The following is a 20,060-nucleotide window of genomic DNA, read 5'->3' as shown; positions in this document are numbered from 1 at the left end:
TAGTACTGGGGCGCCTGGATGGCTCAGTCAGTCAGTTAAGCATCCAACTTCAGCTCAGGTCATGATCTCATGGTTTCTGGGTTCCTGGGTTCAAGTCCTGCAAGGCTCTGCACTGACAGCTGGGAGCCTGGGGCCTGCTTTGGATTCTCTGTCTCCCTCTCTCTCTGCCCTCCCCTGTATGCACTCAATCTTTCTCTCTTTCTCTTTCTCTCTCAAAAATAAGCAAATAAGCAATTTTTAAAAAAGAGATTAGTACTGTACTTGAAGAATGACCATGAACTACAAAGTACTTTGGCAGAAGTATACTACCAAGAAGAGAGGTTTTCATAATTATTTTTTTCTTGCTTACTTTTATCCAAACAAGCTTTGCCAGACTGCTTCTTGTGTTACTAAAAAGTCTGCAAAAGTTCATAATTCTCCTTTAGGGGTGTCATGGTCAATGTGATGTGTCAACTGGGCTAGGCTACAGTCCCCAAGGATTCAAACAAACACTAATATAGGTGTTGCTGAGAAAGTATTTTGTTTTTCGTTTTTTTGTTTTTTGTTTTTTATTTTTTAATATATGAAATTTACTGTCAAATTGGTTTCCATACAACACCCAGTGCTCATCCCAAAAGGTGCCCTCCTCAATACCCATCACCCACCCTGCCCTCCCTCCCACCCCCCATCAACCCTCAGTTTGTTCTCAGTTTTTAACAGTCTCTTATGCTTTGGCTCTCTCCCACTCTAACCTCTTTTTTTTTTTTTTTCCTTCCCCTCCCCCATGGGTTTCTGTTACGTTTGAGAAAGTATTTTGTACATGGGACAAGTATAATCAACTGAATTTAGTAAGGGAGATTATCCTAGATAATCTTGGTGGACCCGATTCAATGAGTTGAAAAGTCTTAGAGGAGCTGAGACTTCCCTAGAGAAGGGTTTCCACTTGTGGAAGCTTTCCTCAGTGCCCCCGCTTTTCCTGATGACCTGCCCTTCAGATTTTGGACACATATTTCTTCATATAGATCTCCTACTCGTTCTGCTTCTCTGCTTGGACCCCAGTTGATGCAAGGGGTAACATACCCAGAAAGCCCTGCACCAGTATTCAGACTAGATCTTAGGCTCCTCAGAAAAACCTCACTCTACACACTGGGAGTGCTGCATTATTAGAAATTTCTGCTACCAATAGTTCACAAAACTGCTATTTATAGACTGAAAAAATGCACAGAAATATCAGGCACTGACTTGCTCGCTTCTGACTGTGTAAGGCTGAGGGCAAACAAGACAAAGACGATCCTTTTGAGTGGGTTTGGGCATTCTTATGGCAGCAAACATCTCCACTTAAACGTGAAAGACAGCGTTGTATCAGGTGTGACATGTTTTGCCTTTTCATAGCTTTACAAATGTAGGGTCTACGCACTTTCTGGAGGGGAGAGGAGTTTATCTGCTTAATCACAAGGCGAATCAAAGCATTATTAGCTTAATGTAGAGACTGTGCAACAAGAGAAAATATTTTATCAGAGTTTTGTTCTCTACTTTTTAAAAAAGCTATCAAAAATTTAATCAGCAGTATCATGGTATATTATTATATTTTAGACTTTAGAATAATCTGAAATATGCAGATGATCAACACAAGACTCATTCTATGAGCTTGGTCACCTAATGCATGAACAGCATTACAGTCTCGGTTCTCCTGATGGGGAGATGTGAAGAACATGGCTGCCACACCACAATATTTAATTTTAAGGCATTATTGTATCTATTTGAGTTTTCCTTATGATTTTCTGAAAGATAAATGAGTTTTTCCAAGTCAATCATTATACTTCTTTTTATAGGATGATAATCATTATTCGTCCATCATTTCTTCTTTGAGCTTCAGGTATCAGGAAATTTCAGAATAAAATTCAGCATCCAACTATGGTTATCTATCAACTCAGGTTTATTCTATTATTATATTTTACAGCCCCCTCTGTAGTTTTAAATGTTCAGTTTTTATTTAAATGATCACAAAACCAGAGCCTGAGTTGAGTACTTGGGCTCAGGTATCTGTTAGGGGGGTCATTCCCAGAAGGAAGGTGAAGGAACAGGGACAAGAGGAGGGAGATGAAAAGTAGGAGCATTCACAGCATCACCATGGTGGGCAGTGGGACTTGGTTTATTCAGATCCTTATGAGTATACAGCATGCCCCCTGAAGTGCCCTGAAGAATGAGATTGGCACCTTTATCCCGTGAAAGAAACTCACATAGAAAGCAGACTTGTCACTTAGATAATACACTAGCTCCTGTCCCCCACTGATGGAGCCTCCTGGGTTATTTCTGCTGTGGGTGAGGCTTCAGAGGAGGCGTTTAGGGGTAGGGGTAGATCCTGGATCAGGATACTTAGCACGCCAGGTGAGTATGAATCTCAGCTGCTGCTGAACTCTGACAGGCCGAGGAGACTGACGCAGGGCCCCGGAGGCATCTGTTCAGTCACATCATGAATGTGCTTTTCAGTATAGCACTTCTCAGAGTCTTTGGGAAGGTAGTTGAGGAAAAAAAAATACAGACACACACACATGAATAAACTCACATACACATAAAGTGATTACTTACAAGTATCCTCTGCAAGCTTTCCTTTATTTAAGTTTGAACCTATAATTACAAAGAAGAAGAAGGAATGAGTTGAAGGGACGTTTTATAAACAGAAAGTGAAATAAATGCACGGAAAAGTGTCTGGATGAACACACATTCAGTGGTTGCACTGGAATGAAATTTACATTCTCTGCAAAGGCTTTACATAAATTAATAAAAGCATTGCTTCCAATTTCATGGAGGTAACAGAAGCAATCAGGTGATTCTTTTGAAATCCTTCTCCCACTGCTCTACTCATTCACAGGTCCTTGTGAGCACATACCCAGCCTTCCCTCTCATGAAATAGATGAACTGTCTGTGTTCCTGTGAAGTACAAATCTACCCCTTGTGGTCTGTCCCCTCCCGCCGACTCCACTGAGTTTCCCTCTCTTCAATCATTACTCTTCACTGCAGCAAGATTTTCCCCTAAAGGGAACACAAAAGCAAATAAACCTTGGCCTGCTTTCCCCCTGCATTTCCCGCTTACTTTCTCTGCTTCCCCTTACTACAAAATTTCTTAAATGATTTATATATGCTCCCTGCCTGCTGTTTCCTCCTTCCTTCTTCCTTAAATCCCTGCCAGTTACGCAGACCCAACCACTCCACTAAAATGGCCTCCATGTTCCCGATGGAAGCTTCTCTATCCTCACCCTGGGCTTTTCTCAGGTTGGACACAGTGAATCACTGTTCCTACCGCCCGGCTCCCAGGACACCACTCTCTCTTAGTTTTCCTCCTACTTCACTGGCCACTCCTTTTCTCATGGCATGCCCACACCTTAAGTGAGAGAAGCTGATTGAAAACAACTACAGAACTTAAGCACTTCGGGGTGCTGGGTGGCTCAGTTGGTTAAGGGTTCCACTTTGGCTCAGGTCATGATCTCCTGGTTTGTGAGTTTGAACCCCGCATTGGGCTCTGCGCTGACAGACCAGAGTCTGCTTTGGATTCTCTTCTGTCTACCTCTCTCTCTCTCTGACTCTTCCTCCCCTGCCACCCCCTGCTTCTCAAAAATAAATAAATAAACATTAAAAAAAAAAGAACTTCAACACTTCCAAGAAAAGTGAATGTGGGATCTGGGTAAGTTGAGAACAGGGAACACTTTGATGTGGTGAACAATGTACAATCCAAATCTCCACAATGTGTGCAACAAACTTCACTCTCTTCCCTCCTTAAGTGCAGTGAGACTGAATTTGTAAAGGTGCCCGGGGAATAAGGAGGGCAAGTAGATTACAATAACAATAATGACAACAATAATAACAGTTTTAAAATGCAAATTTATTCTATAATACAATTAATTAATATAAATCCTATAATAACCAATACATATGAATACATAAGAGACCAACAAAGGTTTCTTAAAACACTGCTCTGGCCTTCTCTCATAAATTTCTCTTCTACATTTTTAGCATGAGTGGGGCAGAAGTCTGAAAGACAACTTTCCTGTAATCACTATAGAGGGTGTACATGATTGGTGGGAGAGGAAATTAATCAGTGGTTTGAAAAATCTCAAAATCCATCCTCAAAATCATCGATTGGGACAAGTGTGGGAAGATAATAAGACTTTGAGGAGCTTAATGCAGTGGTCAGAGGTGCAGGATGGAAAGAAATAAAAAAAACTTAACCTGTCTCCTCAGAAAGAAAAAAAAAATAGTGCCTGAGACCCTAATGAGAAAGCAGAGGTGCTCAGAGCAAAGAGTATCTATCATTTTGACAACCTGCAGGGTGGAATGATGGAAGAATGTCTGGGAAATGCTCCAGAGAAGGAAGAGTGAACTTCCCATAAATGAGATGTATTTGCTACAATGTACTTCTAGCTGTTTCTATAAAAAGTGTCAACAACACATATATGCCCAGCAGGCATATTTCTATTCAATACATTCTCAGCCCATGAGTTATAAAAATTAATTGCTAGGACAGTTCCATATGGTTAGGACATCTGCTAAAAGACTTCCCCCAAGCAGATTCAGGGAAATACAATTAAGGAAAGCATGTGGAATGTTTGGAGTCATTTTTATGAGTTTCTAGTTTAGCTAAACTTCAACAGCTGTCGGGCTAAGGTGAAGCGTTGCCAAATTATATTCACATGTACCCACTGACCAGCATCACAAAATATTACTAAGATTCAAAGCTGCATATTTCTGGGCAAGATTTCACCCAGTACAAGGAGATCTCTCTGAAGGAGGTAGAAAATAATAGGAAGTATCTCAGTGCTGACCTCAGGGTTTAGAAGAGACACACTTGGTTTGGTGGAGGCAGCTGTAAAAGCCCCTCAACTCTTGAGAGTCCTGTCTACCTCTCCCCCACCCTCCCCCATCCTCACCCCTCCACCCACTCCCCTTCCCTGGACGACTGGCCATTGGGCTCCCACTGAAACCAGGGCTTTCCCTAAAGGAAGGTCTTACTGACTTGGAAATATTGATGCTAAACTTGCCTTGGAAGGCAGAAGCAGTTATCCTTGCTTCTACCAGACTACGTAGACGTTCTACCAAACTACGGTTCCCAGACAAAGGTTCTTACGCATTCTATCATAATATTTAATTTTTAAGGACATAGCAAACTGAGCATATCATTGATACCAAAGATAATCTCCAATGTGAAAAAACGCATTATCATTCTTTCGTAATTACTGAAAAAACAGCACTGCATTCCAAACAAGAAAGTGTAGCATGTATAGGAAAACTCTGGCAAAACTATTATGGGAATCAGTTTTTATAATTTGTTTTTCTTGTAATCCGCATATCTCCTTTGACCTTTAGTTCTTGACCAAATGTAGGACATGTTTTTTGCCAAGGCATAAAAATTATTTGTATTTTCAATTTAGTGCCCATTCACACTGGTTAGTCTAAAACCTCTAAACAAATATGGATTTTAGGTAGTTGCATATTTTTTATTTTTATTTTTTTAAGTTTATTTATTTATTTTGAGAGAGACAGAGACAACATGAGTGGGGGAGGGGCAGAGAGAGAGGGAGAGTAAGAATCGCAAAGCAGACTCCGCACTGCCCGTTGCCAGACATGGGGCTTGAACTCACAAAACCCTGAGATCATGATCTGAGCCAAAACCAAGAGTTGAACGCTTAACCGACTGAGTTACCCAGGTGCCCCAGTAGTTATATTTATAAATATATTCTTGTAAACTGGTTATACATATCTCAAGAGAAACACAGCATCATGGAATGTGGGGAATGGAGCTTGGTCTGGTCAATCAGTCTTTGATATTATCCAGAGAGGATGTTTTGATTGGTTATGGAAATATGTGGAGAGAGTTTTCATCTAGCACTTGCCTAACTCAGTGTAATGAGCGTGTTTCTTAAGACTATCTGTTAGTGGATAGAGACAGTACTGGAGGGATCTCTTTGTCACTCTGGGATGCATAGCAAGTTTTTACTTACTATATTTACACCAGTATCAGTGATTATATATATATATATATATATATATATATATATATATATATATATCACTGGATTCAGTTTCTTTTTTGCTGTTATTTTTTTTTAGTTTTGTTCATGGTTATTATTGTCTTTTGTATTCTTTTCTTGTGATATCTTTGTCCTGCTCTGATATAGTAAAACTAGCCTCTAAGAATGAATTGGGAACTCATTGTTTCCTCTGTTTTGAACTATTCTTCTTTTTTTAAAGAAGAGTTTTTGTGTTGAGTACTATTTCTTCTTTAATGCTTGGTAGAATTGACCAGTGAAGCCATCTAAGCCATGATGATGATGATGATGATGAAAACAATGATCATATTTTTCATTAGTCTTTCTATGCACACAGCTGGTAAACCCTGTCTTTCCTTGGCCCTCAGATTTTGCAGTGAGTTTATGATTGTAAAAATAAAAGGATTTGTTGATTTATTTAACCCTCACAATAACACTCTAAGGCAAGTTATTTTATTACCATTAATTATAGACGAAGAGCAGAGAGTTAAGCAACCAAAGCGAGTTCACACAACTGGTAAGTGGTGAAGCCAGGATTCAAACCCAGGCAGATGGATTCTAGTGCTCATGATCTAACCCCCCTAAAATTTGTGAATAATGTTCTTGTAAATACTTTTCTCTTCCTTTCTTCCCTGCTTCCTTCCTTCCTTCCTTCCTTCCTTCCTCTCTCTTCTCTCTCTCTCTCTCTTTTTCTCCTTTCATCATAACAGGCTCTATCAACTGGCTTCACCACCTACTCACACTCCAGAATCCATCTCTTTTGGCAGAAGCATGAAAAATAATTGCTCAATTATAAAGAAAATGAACTGTCTTTTCTTATTTACTGGTTGAGGTGAATTGAATAGACCTCTGCTTCTTAATCCTTTAAAAAGTAAGTAATAATGCAAATAAATTGCATTTTCAAAGGACCCATCTATGCTTTTACCCAAGTATAATTTTTATCTGAGCTTTGAAGAGTTTTTATTTAAAATTATGACAAATCCACCTTATACGGTTAAAGGTATGACTCTAAATATCTATTAAGTGATTACATAAGCTAATCGGCAAAAATTCTAATGTTAGACTTACTTCAGGATCCAAGAAAAGTGCTGGTAGATCTCCATTCTCTATTGCCTTTCTCACACCCTACAAATGCCGTCTCATGCCTGGTATTCTGGGTGAGTTGTTTCACATGGGTTGCCTACACACAGAGATCTTCCATATGGGTTTTCCTATGGCAGGGCCTGCTATCTGTTCTCTGCCCTTGAGATCATGTGGGACTAGAGCCATATCCTCCTCCCTCCTCTTTAATTCCTTTGCTTGTTCTCTCAAGTTTCCTTTGGGATCTCTTTACCCATTTGTCCTGATACCTTTCAGGGATGGAAAGTTCTAGACTTTTCAACCAACCCAAGGAAACCTATAGCAGAAAGGATACTATTTGACAGACTGGTGATTCCATCATAACAATAGTGCTATCACTGATGGACAGAGAGAAATCTTTCAAGTCTTAGTGAGTGAAGTATAAATATCCCCAAGCATCATTTCAAAAGCAATCTCCTTACTTGGTGCCCATTCCTTTAATATTTGACTATCATTTTTCATTATTATTTTCGGAAATCATCTGGATAAAAACAGTATGTTTATGGAAAGTCCCCTTGCTTTTACCCAATAAGGCTTTTGAAGTCACAGGCATAATAATGCCATGAACTTGGACAGAGCCCTTATACCAAGGAATGCTGAGTGCTTTCAATAACCAAGTGCCAACTCACCAGCCTGCCTGGAATTTCTGTTAGTAGACCCTTGTTCATTTTCTCTAACTTTTCTTTACCACAAAGTAAGGATATAAAACTGAGATGTCAATATACATATAATTTATACTAGTAAATGCTGTGCTATCTCTCTTCCATTTTGGAAATTTCCCCAGGCTCCCCCCTCGTATCATTGTGTGACTTTTTTTTTCTCCAAATGCTTTAATGTTGATTCATTAGAACTAGAATGTTAAATTATAAAATTATATATATATATATATATATATATATATATAATATGTATATAATATAATATATATAAATATAAATCCTGGTTTTAAGGTTGTGCTATAGTTAGGCTAGATGTCAACACTGGGGGCACTATATATATATATATATATATATATATAGTTGTATATATATACAACTTTTAATGCCCCTCATTGTTCACATCTAGCCTAACTATAGCACAACCTTAAAACCAGGGTATTGATACAACCAGGCATTGATACAACTATAGAGCTTGTTCATATTTCACTGATCATATATGTACGTGCGTGGTGTGTGTGTGTGTAGCTCTCTGTAGTTGCATCACATGTGTAGCTCTTTGTGACTATCACCACAATTAAGATACTTAGCTGTACCATCACCACAAGGTTCTCTTGTCCTACCCCTTTATAGCCACTCTGCCCCAGTCCCAATGCATGCCTAACCCCTAGCAACCACTCATCTGTTTTCCTTATCTATAATTATGTCACTTCACAGACATGTTACATCAGTGTCCTCATGAATGGATTCCAAGTATGTATCCTTTTGAGATTAGTTTTTTGCACTTAATGTAATTTCCTTGAGGTTCCTCCAAGTTGTTGTCTGTATCAATATCTTTCTTTGTTCTTGCTGAATAGTATCCCGTGATCTGAATGTACCCATTGAAAGGTCATCTGGGTTGTTTCCAGTTCTTGACTACTAAAAAAAAAAAGGTGCCATAAGCATTCATGTACACATTTTTGCATAAATGTTTTAAAAAATTTCTCTGTGATATATGTTCTGGTTATGTGGAAGTCTATTTTTAGCTTTGAAAGTAACTGCCAAAGTATTTTTCACAGTAGATGTACCATTTTACATTCCCAAAGGCAATAAATGAATTATCCAGTTTCTGTGCAACCTCTCCAGCATTTAGGGTTATCACTATTTTTTTTTTTTTTAGCTATTCTGAAAGGTTGTTATCTCCTTCTGGCTGTAACTTGCATTTTTCTAATGACTGATGAGAATGGCAACAATGACAATGATGATGGTATTTTTCATAGCTCCTTCGTTGAGTATAGCTGGTAAGCTCTGCCTTTCCTGGACCCTCAGATTCTGCCCCTCAGCTGTTGCTGAAAATCTTTTATGTGCTTACTTTCATCATACATGTCTTCAGTTCAATGTCTATGGGTGCCTTCTGCCCGTTTTTAATTGGGTTGTTTATTAATGCTGACTTTTGAGAGTTCTTTATATATTCTAAATACAAACCTTTTTTTGTATGTGTGATTTTCAATTATCTCTCCAAGTCTGAAACTTGTCTTTTCATCCTATTAAAGTCTTCACAGCACAAAATTTTTAATTTTGATGAAGTCCAATCTAATTATTTTTCCTTTTATGGAACATATTTTGGGTCATATCTAAGAAATCTTTGTCTAATTCTAGGTCCTAAAGATTTTCTCTCATTTTTTCCCTAGAAGTTTTATAGTTTTCTGCTCAATATTTAAATCCATGACCCAGTTGAGATAATTTTTGTGTGAAATGTGAATTTTGGTTGAGATTCACCTTTTTCCCAGGGATGTCTGATTGCTGCAGCACCATTTATTGAAAAGGTTGTCACTTGTCCATTCAATTGTTTTTGCTATTTTGTCAAGAAGAATTGGACATATGTGTGTGAATAGATACTTCTGGCTCCTCTGTTCTGTTGATCTATGTGTCTGTCCCTCAACCAGTTTGACACTGTCTTAACATTGGGAAGATTTATTATTTCACTTTATTCTTCTATTTCAAAATTGTTTTGGCTATGCTTGGATGCATCATGCTTAAAGAAAATAGACTCTATTGATACATAAAATCAACATCCAAAAGGTCAAGTCTAGCAGCCATATGTACAGTAACCAAAAATATCATATCAGTGGAAAAGAAGTTGATTTACATTATCTACGGAAGAAGTTTAAAAAAGACTATTATTCCATTTCTAAGAATTTCTTGCAAGGAAATAATCAGAAAATTTATTAAGTTGTATGCCTAATAATATAGAAATGCCTCAGTGGTTTCAAAATAGCTGAAATTCAGAATCCAACTCTAACAGATCAGGATTACACAAAAGAGTATGGTCCATTTTCTATTGTTGGTCTGCAAACTGGTTTTTAGTGAGTTCATGACAAGATAGAGTAAAGAACTGAGAAGAAGCATTAAGCTTTTATAGCAGTTTGACAAAGTAATATCATATCTGTTGAACTTTGTAATTAAAAATATGGAAGCTTATATTTTATGCCCTTTTTTCTTTCCTTTTTTTAATCATTCATTTTTATTGCCACTTCATTTGTCACAAAAATAATGATCCACTACAGAGGAAATTTTTTTAAAAATTGGTACTTTACCACAGATAATACTTTTATTTATTTGTTTTTAATATTTTTTTAGTGTTTATTTTTGAAGGAGAGAGAGACAGAGTGTGAGTGGGAGAGGAGCAGAGAGAGGGGGAACACAGAATCTGAAGCAGGCTCCATGCTCTGAGCTGTCAGCACAGGGCCCGATGCGGGATTTAAACTCAAGAACCGTGAGATCATGACCTGAGCCAAAGTCTGACACTTAACTGACTGAGCCGCCCAGGCGCCCCTCACCACATATACTTTTAGAAGCAGTCATTGGATCAGTGCTTCCTAGCCTGTATCATTTCATAGCACAGCTTTTTAAAAAGTTGATAATATTTGTGTGGGACACTGGGGTAAAGTCAGGGCATTTAATTGCTTTCTAACTGGGTTTCAGTGAAAAATATTACTATTACACCACATATTTGTGATAAGAACAGCATAAATCAAAACACAGAAGAAATTATTGAATCAAATAAAATATTTTCCAATATTTTAAAATGAGAAATTTGAACTTGTTTTCTGTAAAGGTGATTCTTTGCATCAGGACATGAGAGTTCAATTTGTATCTAAGGAATCTTAACAGGTTTCCTTTTCTTCCATTAGCAAATGAAACCTTGAATTTTTTTGTTGGAGAGTACTAACGGGGTTTTAAGTCAACTAGACTGTTTTCATATCAAGTATTTCAAAATATCCAGGATACTCTAATTTGCAGAATGATCATGCATTGTCACAGCAGTCCTGATGCAATTCCTGGAGGCACAGCACAAGGAATACTGTCAAGGGGACCGGAACAGCGACGTAACGGGTCAGAGGGTAGCTACACTTGCGGAGAACAGAGCGTAATATATAAACTCGTCACATCACTAAGTCGTACCCCTGAAACTAATGTAACATTGTGTACCATCTATATTCTAAATTAAAAAGAGAGAACATTTTCAAACAAAGAAAAAATATACTAAAAAACAAAAAAAACAAAACGCAGAGGATTTGGTTGTTCCATTTTTACTCTTCTTTTCATTGAACTCTGTACATTAATTAAACAAAGCTTATGGGAAAAAGGAGAACAAATTTTATGATACATGGAAACAGAAATGGAGGATGTTACCTGGAGCCGCCATTGCCTGGTGCCCCGTCTCGCTTCCTTTCCCTTCCCCCCCCGTCTGGTCACAGGTTGATCTCTTCAGCATGTGCCCCGACCCCTGGAATGTAAACTCCTTCCACAGCTCCCCAGGCCCTCGGTTATGGGCAGCAGCAGTGAGCTCTGTGGCTGGCCGTTGATCTAGACATCCAAATAAGAGAGCACCTCCAGGACGTTTTCACTGTGGACTGGGCACACTGGACATGATGTCCACACTGGGTCACAATGAAACAGCCTGTGCTTGCTACACTCACTCTTTCACAGCTTACAAGGTTAATCGCTACCCTGCTCCAACGAGCACCACGCAGGGCTGCTCGCAATCAGAGGTAACTCAACCAAATTCTTCCCTAGTTCTCAGGCCCTGCCCAGTTACTGTTTGGGCAGAAGAGATCAGGATCTCCCGGCTCTTCATTTGTGTCTCTGCACATCTGTCTAGAAGCTCTGCAGAACAGTCTCCACCTTGCTCACTGTAGTACCTCAATCAATGGCACAATTGCCTATCACATAGTATGTGCTCAATAAAGACTTATTGAATGAGTGATTCTCCAGCAGTACACGACTGGTTAAATAAATATGATCTGTCAATACAAAGGGATACCGTGCAGCCCCTACATGGGATGAAGCTGTCAATGAATAGCTCTGGGTGAAAACATTAAGTTGCCAAAGAGTATGCATAATGTAATCCAGTTTACATAAATTATATGCATTTGTGTACACATACAAGGATATTATAAAGAACTTTAACAAGCTGTTGTAAGTTTTTTAATTCTCTCTGGTCGATTTTTTTAAATGTTTATTTTTGAGAGAGAGTGCAAGCAGGGGAGGGACAGAGAAAGAGAGGGGGGCAGAGGATCTAAAGCGGGCTCTGCGCTGACAGCAGAGAGCCCAATGTGGGGCTTGAATTCACGAACTGGGAGATCATGACCTGAGCCAAAGTCAGACACTCAGCCGACTGAGCCACCCAGGCACCCATTTCTGGTTGATTTTTGATCTTTCTTATAATCACTAATGAAGACATGGCGTCACAATAATTAACAGTGAAGAGTGGGGACTCAGAGAGAAAGAACAGTGAAAGAACAGCCAGTCCAGGGACTGAGCTTTGTTCTCTTTCTTTTCAGTTGCTCACGTGGTGTCTGAACTGAGCAAATACACATCGTGAACACTTGTAATGATCCCTATTTCCCAAAGTTCTTCCACATGCGCTATCTCATCTGTGCCTCAAGTAAAATGATGACATTTGTGCTTTCTCTTGCTCCCGCTGTTGGTGAGTTTTTCTAAAAGTCCCTTCACTACAAAGCTTCCCTGGGAGAGCCCATTAGTGAGTCTAACCAATGGTTTATCTTGGGTACTGTGGCTACTCTGACATCTCAGGTCAGGCGTCGTCACTCAGCTTGTATGTAGAACTACTTGGAAGCCTCCCTCCAGTGAGAAACAACTAGATGTCTTAGTAAGGCAGTTTATGCTGTATTTATTACCTTATGAAATTTTTAATAAAATTGTTTTTATGGTTTTTACTTAGATTCTATTTTCTTAAGTCACAACTCTATGGGGAATGAGCCAGAAACAAATTCAAATAAGAGAAATTATGTGTACTTAGACTCACTTCTCTGTGCTCATGGCTAACACTTGGTTGAGAAGCATTCCTGCCCCACCTGACTCCCTGCTAACATTGGGATATTATGGCCTAATTGGTTCCTGCCCTCCGTGCAAATAGATTTCTAGCTGCCTACATCAAGGTGCTCCTTGACATGCCCAAATGTTGCTTAAGCTTAAAGCTCAAACCTTTATAATAAATGAATTAAGAGACAGAAAAATAAAATGATTCACCCAAGAACACACACAGTGATGAAGTTTAGACATGACTTAACCTACTGTATTGTTTTGCTCACTTAAGACATTTTTGTAACCTTACAAAATGATAATGAGGCTACACATTCAAACATGCTTTTCAAGAAAAGCCTTTTTTAAGTAACTAACTTCCATCACATTTTCAATAAGACAAACATTTCTAATAGTAATCGTTCCACAAAGGGTGAACACATACATTATTCAAATATCTCCCCACACCTATTTCCCTGAAGTTGGTTTAGGGATCAATCATTGTGTTTATTTTAGACTTTTGCATTTTTATAATATGGTATTCTTTTCTTAATATAAAGGAAAATTGAGACAATTTAGAAAAGTATGAAAATATTTAAAAAGTTTCCATAATCTCATCACACAGAACTAAGCACCATGGACATTTTATAGCAGCATATTTTTGTCATTCAGTTCTCTATGCAATTTTAATTGATAATAGATCATGAGCATTTTCCTGTATCGCTGAACAATTTCTAAGCACGAGTGAGAATCCAATTTTCTGTTGAGACTGTTATTTTTAAAAGTATTTTTAGGAGAGATATCTATGCATTTATTTGCAAATACTTTTTGTCAGATTAACTCTCAATTTTATGGCATTTCTCATATATAGAATACCTTAATTTTCATATGATATAGCTTAGCAACTTGTCATTTTGTGCTTTTATTCAGAGAATGATCTTTCCCATACTTGAGTAAGGTAATATTTACACAACTTTTCTCCTAGTCCTTTTTTTTTTTTTTGATATGTACCCAGAAGTAGGACTGCTGAGTCATATGCTAGTTTTAAATTTTTTTAATGTTTATTTACTTTTGAGACAGAGACAGAGCATGAGTGGGTGAGGAGCAGAGAGAGGGAGACACAGAATCTGAAGCAGTCTCCAGGCTCTGAGCTGTCAGCACAGAGCCTGACACGGGGCTTGAACTCATGAACCGTAAGATCATGACCTGAGCCAAAGTCAGACACTTAACTGACTGAGCCACCCAGGCTCCCCTGCTAGTTTAAATTTTTGGAGGAACCTCCATACTGTTTTCCATAATGCCTATACGAATTTAAATTATCACCAACTGAACAAAAGGGTCCCCTTCTGTCCATATCCTTATAAATATGTTATCTATAGGGTTTTTTTTAAATATAATAGTCATCTTAATATATGTGAAGTGGTATCTCATGGTTTTGCTTTGCCTTTTCCAGGTGATTCGTGATGTTCAAATACCTTTTCATATACAAATGTTGGCCATTTGTATGTCTTCTTTGGCAATTGTCTGTTCTAGTCCTCTGCCCATCTTTTAACTGAGTGATTTGGTTTTGTTATTGATTTGTAAAAATTCCTTATATATTTTAAATATTAACCTCTTACAGATATATGCTTTGCGTTTATTTTATCCCATTATATAGGTTGCCCTTAAATTTTGTTAATTTTTCCTTTGGTGTACAGAAAGTTTTAGTTTGATATAGTAACACTTGTATATTTGCTTTTGTTGCCTGTGATTTGGTGCCCCCCCACCCCCCCCCCCCCAAATACTGCTAAGACTCATGTCAGTTGGCTTTGTCCCTATATTTTCTTTTTTTTTTTTTTAAGTTTATTTATTTATCTTGAGGGGGCAGGGGCAGAGAGAGAGGGAGACAGAGAGAATCCCAAGCAGGCTCTACCTGACAAGGGGCTCGAACTCATGAACCCTGAGATCATGACCTGAGCCAAAACCAAGAGTCAGATGCTTAACTGACTGAGCCACCCAGGCACCCCTATCCCTATATTTTCTATAAGGAGATTTATGGTTTCAGGTCTGACAACTAACTCATTAATCCATTTTGAAGTGATTGGTGTAAGTTTAGGGTGTAATTCCATTCTTTTGCAGGTGAATATCCAGTCTTTCCAACACCTCCCAATAAGCTCTTTTGGGGAGGGGCTTTTAAAAAAGGCTTTATTGAGGTATTACTGATATGCAATTAATTGTACATATCTAAAGTGTACAATTTGTTAAGTTTTGACATATGTGTACCTTCGTGAAACCATCACCACAAGAGGGAACATATTAATCACCCCCCAACACTTCTTTGCATTCCCTTACAGCCCCTTTCCCTACTGTCCCCAGCCTACTTCCCAGGTGACCACTACTACTGTCATTGTAGACCAGTGACTTTTCCTCAAATTTTATATAAATGGCAACATACACATGAACCCTCTCCTCTGTGCTCTTACTCCGAAGTGTAGTTCTGAGATTAACCCATGTTGTGAATAGCTTGTTCCTTTTTATCCCACTATTTGGATATACCACAATGTGTTGATCCATTTGCCTGTGCTAATCCTTTTAAGTGTTTGTTGTTGTTATTGTTGTTGTTAGTGGTGGTGGTGGTGGTGGTTTGTTACAATTCCTTTCTAAATCTGTAATTTTATTTTGTAATATATTGTGATGTAAGGGTCTTACTTTCCTTTCCTAAATTTTAATCACTTTTCTCTGTGTTACCTCTTAAATAATCGGTTATTTGCCAAATAATTAGACAAGCCGATTTTGCCATTCACTATTTGTGTAGATAAATATATTTATAAAAGCACCAACTCCAGGATTCAGAGTATGAGCCAAAGAAGGCACCTTCTGCACATTTGTGTTATCTTTTCACTCTTCCTTCTACTTCCCCAGTTCAACACACCAAAGGTGGTTCTGGGTGGAAGAGAGTGAGCTGCCCCCACCCCCCAGCACCCTCAGTGCCCTCCCCTCGGCAGCCTCTGTGATTACAGAGCTATGGAGATATCTTAACAAAAGCTACATTTCTGCATATTTAATAAATGAATTAAAAAGAACAGGAAGAAGATGGTGTGCCTGGCTGGCTCGGTTGGTTAAGCGTCTGACTTTGGCTCAGGTCATGATCTCGAGGTTTGTGGGTTCAAGCCCCGTGTCGGGCTCTGTGCTGACAGCTCAGAGCCTGGAGCCTGCTTCAGATCCTGTGTCTCCCTCTCTCTCTGCCCCTTCCCCACTCACACTCTCTCTCTCAAAAATAAAATAAAAACATTTTTAAAAATTAAAAAAAAGAACAGGAAGAAGAAAGAGAAGAAAGACATTTATGACAAAAATTATTATCATGTGGAAAGATTTAGGATAATTACAGTAAACACAGGAAGAAAAATACAAGAAAATTTAAAAGATGAGATGTTTAGCAATATGGAGGTGAGGCAGAGTTGAAACAATTGAAGCAATATTTTTATTCCTGAAACAGAGGCATAAATAAATACAGTGGAAAATGTACTTTGATCTAAAAGAAGATTTCCTAAAATTAAGAGAAAATTTAATCTGCAATTTGAAATGATGCTTTATATTCCAAGAAATATTGATGCAGAATAATCAATACTGTGGCATATCTGGCTCATGTATTAAAATATAAAGATAAATCTTCAAGCATCTAAACAAACTAAGCAATCCGTCAGTAAAGAGATAAAAAAAGAAGTCTGGTCTCAGATGTTTATGTACATTGGACTTTCCAAGTGCTTTCCAGGCACCGTTCTAAGTGTTTCAAAACCATTATTGTAGCTCCCTTTAGTTTGACAATACAATGGAATTGCTACTGTTAATTATAGAAATCAGGGAAGAAAAACTCTTATTGCAAATTTTGATCTAAAACAAAATCACAATTCAAGTATAAAGGCAAGAGTTCCACAATTTTAAATAAGAGAGCTTGGGGACTGTAATAACCAATGCCCTTCCTGAAACTTATATTGTGAATAAAATCAGAATAATCAAGAGATGATTTAAAATAATGTACTCAAAAATGGAGAAGCTTTGGGAAAAAACTGGTGATGGTCAGTGAATATTTGAACCTATGACAAATATTAAACAAAAGTAAGGATTGTTAGGTCTATGGAAGTCTTAAAAGTTTTGAAAAGCAATAGTGATAACTAATCAACTATACCCAATAAAGACGAGATGGGAGAAGGAAGGATAGAGAAGATGTAAGAATCCTAACTTCCTTACCTTTTATATCAGGGAGACCATTTTTCAGAAAATTGAAAAAAGAAATTAAGGAAAAAATTGATTATAATGTTTTTATATTTTTATAATTGTCCCTCCCATCCCATGGGTTGAAGAAACATTGACTGCAATGATATTCAGCATTTCCTTTACTTCAAATTCCGTTTCCTTCTTTTTTCCATTAGGTTCAAGTACATTTAAACTTTAGAATTTTATTAAAATGGCACGTACAGAATTATGGACGTATTATAAAATGAAACCTATGCAGAGAGCTAAATATATTTGTCAAACTTCCTTCACATCTTCACGCCAGTCTGTTTGTCTGTCTTTCTCTCTATATTAACGCACAGACGATATTTGTAGTCATGTTCACCAAGTGCTGATTCTTGTTTGTTTATGGTGGTGGCATTTTGAGTCATTTTTACCTCTTCTTTAAACATTTTTAGAATTCCTTGAATTTTCCACAAAGAACTCATGTTTTGTTTGTTTTTTTTTTTTTTTAATAAAAATAATGAGTTGATTGCATACAAGTGAAAAAGAAAAGACAGCATCCTGATACACGCCAGAAAACTTTCAGGATTATGACCACATTTTAAAAGAAAATATTAAACTATGCAACAGATAACATTCTTGCAATGAAAGAGTCATTTTCTTGGTTTCTCCAAAACCCAAAATATATCTGTAACTAAAAATATCCACTTAGTCTGATGTTCATGTTTCTGAGATGGTAAACTAAGACCTTCTAACTAGTCCGTGAGGCCTCCCACACACTTACGGAATTGGGAGATTGAGTTGGGGGATTTCCCTATGTTTGCCTTTGAACGGAATCATAAAAGTATGGATTTAAAAAAAAAAATAGGGTCATCAAATCCCATTTCAGAGATGGGGTAAAGAAAAGCCTAAAGAACTTAGTGATTTTCACTGAAAGATTCACGACTAAGTGAACTAAGGAGACAGCTGTTAAGACCTGTCTTCTAAAATTGGTCGAATTTAGCCACATTGCCACCTTATATATTTGATATTTTTCATACAATGGAGACAAATGTTTCACCAAATAAAAATTTTATATCATCTGAGCATATAAAAAGAATTGTCCTTATGCTCTTTTAGGGTAATCTGTAATTAAACCAAAGCTTTAAAAGGCTGAAAGACAAAAATTCATAGAAAAGAAACCTCCTATTCATCATGGTCAACAGGATTCATATCGTGTGCTGGCCTAGCAGGTGATCTCTTTGGGTTTGGTTTGTTTGTGTTATGTAAATTTTCTATAATTACATTTATTGTTTTGGAATATCAAAGTTTCAAGAATCAGAACCTAGGATATTTTTTTTTCAAGAGCCTAGATATTTTACTCCTTAGCTTCATGAAAGAAGTCTCTCTTTCCAGATAGTATAATGTCAAATCCTTTCTCTACAAAAGCTATCCGAAATCCGGAAATAATTGGGAGAAAAGTAATTTTTCAAAGAGACTGTTCAAAGTGCACCCTGGGTCCTGTGAGCAGCAGCAAATACCAGCAGGAGAGGAAATGGGTCATCGTGTTTGGGGACATCAGCTCACGAGCCTGAGTCACTGCTCGAGGCCTCCCATGAAGCAGCCAGAGCTTTGTCACCAATTCACTTTTTTTCCAGTATGAGCGGAGGAATATTCATCTGTTTCTGTGGTGATGGAGGCTTTCACAATATCCTCTGGCCAAAGAAATGTAACCACAGCCATAATGATTTCAGACTCAAACTATTTCAGCAGCAGCAACAACAGCAAAAACACAGCCGCGGCCAATTCCCAAATAAACTCATGTGAACGCTTCCTATTAGCTAATTGTCAAGGGGATTTTTATGGGAAACCATATCAAGAATGTTGCAGAGCTTCCTAGGATGCAGTTTTTCCTTGCTTGGATGTGAAGCCGAAATGGAATGCCAGGGAAGTAGAGTTTATTTGTCGGCGAGTTGGGACCGAAATGTGAGGCTTCCAAGAGCCTGGTATTCCTTCCCTTTGGTGCTCAGTAATCTCATGACTGTTGGTGAGTCACCTGACCTCGGTGCTTCTGGGCTGTTCCCCTCTCACCTATTCACCCCACCCCCACTTCCACCTCCCCCACCCCGCCCCCCGCATTAGAGAAAGAGATGATATGCCCGATAAATATTTCCCAAACTGTTTCCTTCTGTGACATTCACAGCAGATGACTTTCACATGTGTGACACTTTCCCAAGAGCATGTCCATATTTTGACATAAAAGAAAATCTGGTGGGGAATAAAGCAAATAATGTTACAGACAGACCAAATCACAGATAAAACAGATCATGGGTTACACTGAATTCTCAGGGTATTAGCTAACACTCTGTCTCTTCTCTCCCACTAAAGAAAATATATTGGAATGATTGAGAAAAGTGGTATTACAAGGATAAATTTAGTTCCACACTAATTTATATGCCAGTAAATTAAGGCTAATCTTTTTTTTTTTAAGTTTGTTTATTTATTTTGAGAGAGAGAGAGAGCAGAGAAAGGGAGAAAGAGAATCTCAAGCAGGCTCCACTGGGTCAGCACCAAGCCCAAGGTGGGGCTCGATTCCACAAATCACATCATGACCTGAGCTGAAATCAAGGATTGGACACTTAACTGAGCCAGCCCAAGAAGATTAGGGCTAATCTTCTTAAAGTACAATGAGTTTTTATAAGTCAATAAGGCAAAACAGTTTTTCTAAAAAGAGCAAAAGAAAAGCAAGGATGTCTTATGA

Source organism: Panthera pardus, unplaced genomic scaffold (assembly GCF_024362965.1).
Source record: "Panthera pardus isolate Hobbes unplaced genomic scaffold, ASM2436296v1 HiC_scaffold_2, whole genome shotgun sequence".
Lineage (NCBI taxonomy): Eukaryota > Metazoa > Chordata > Mammalia > Carnivora > Felidae > Panthera > Panthera pardus.
This window is presented reverse-complemented; position numbering follows the sequence as displayed.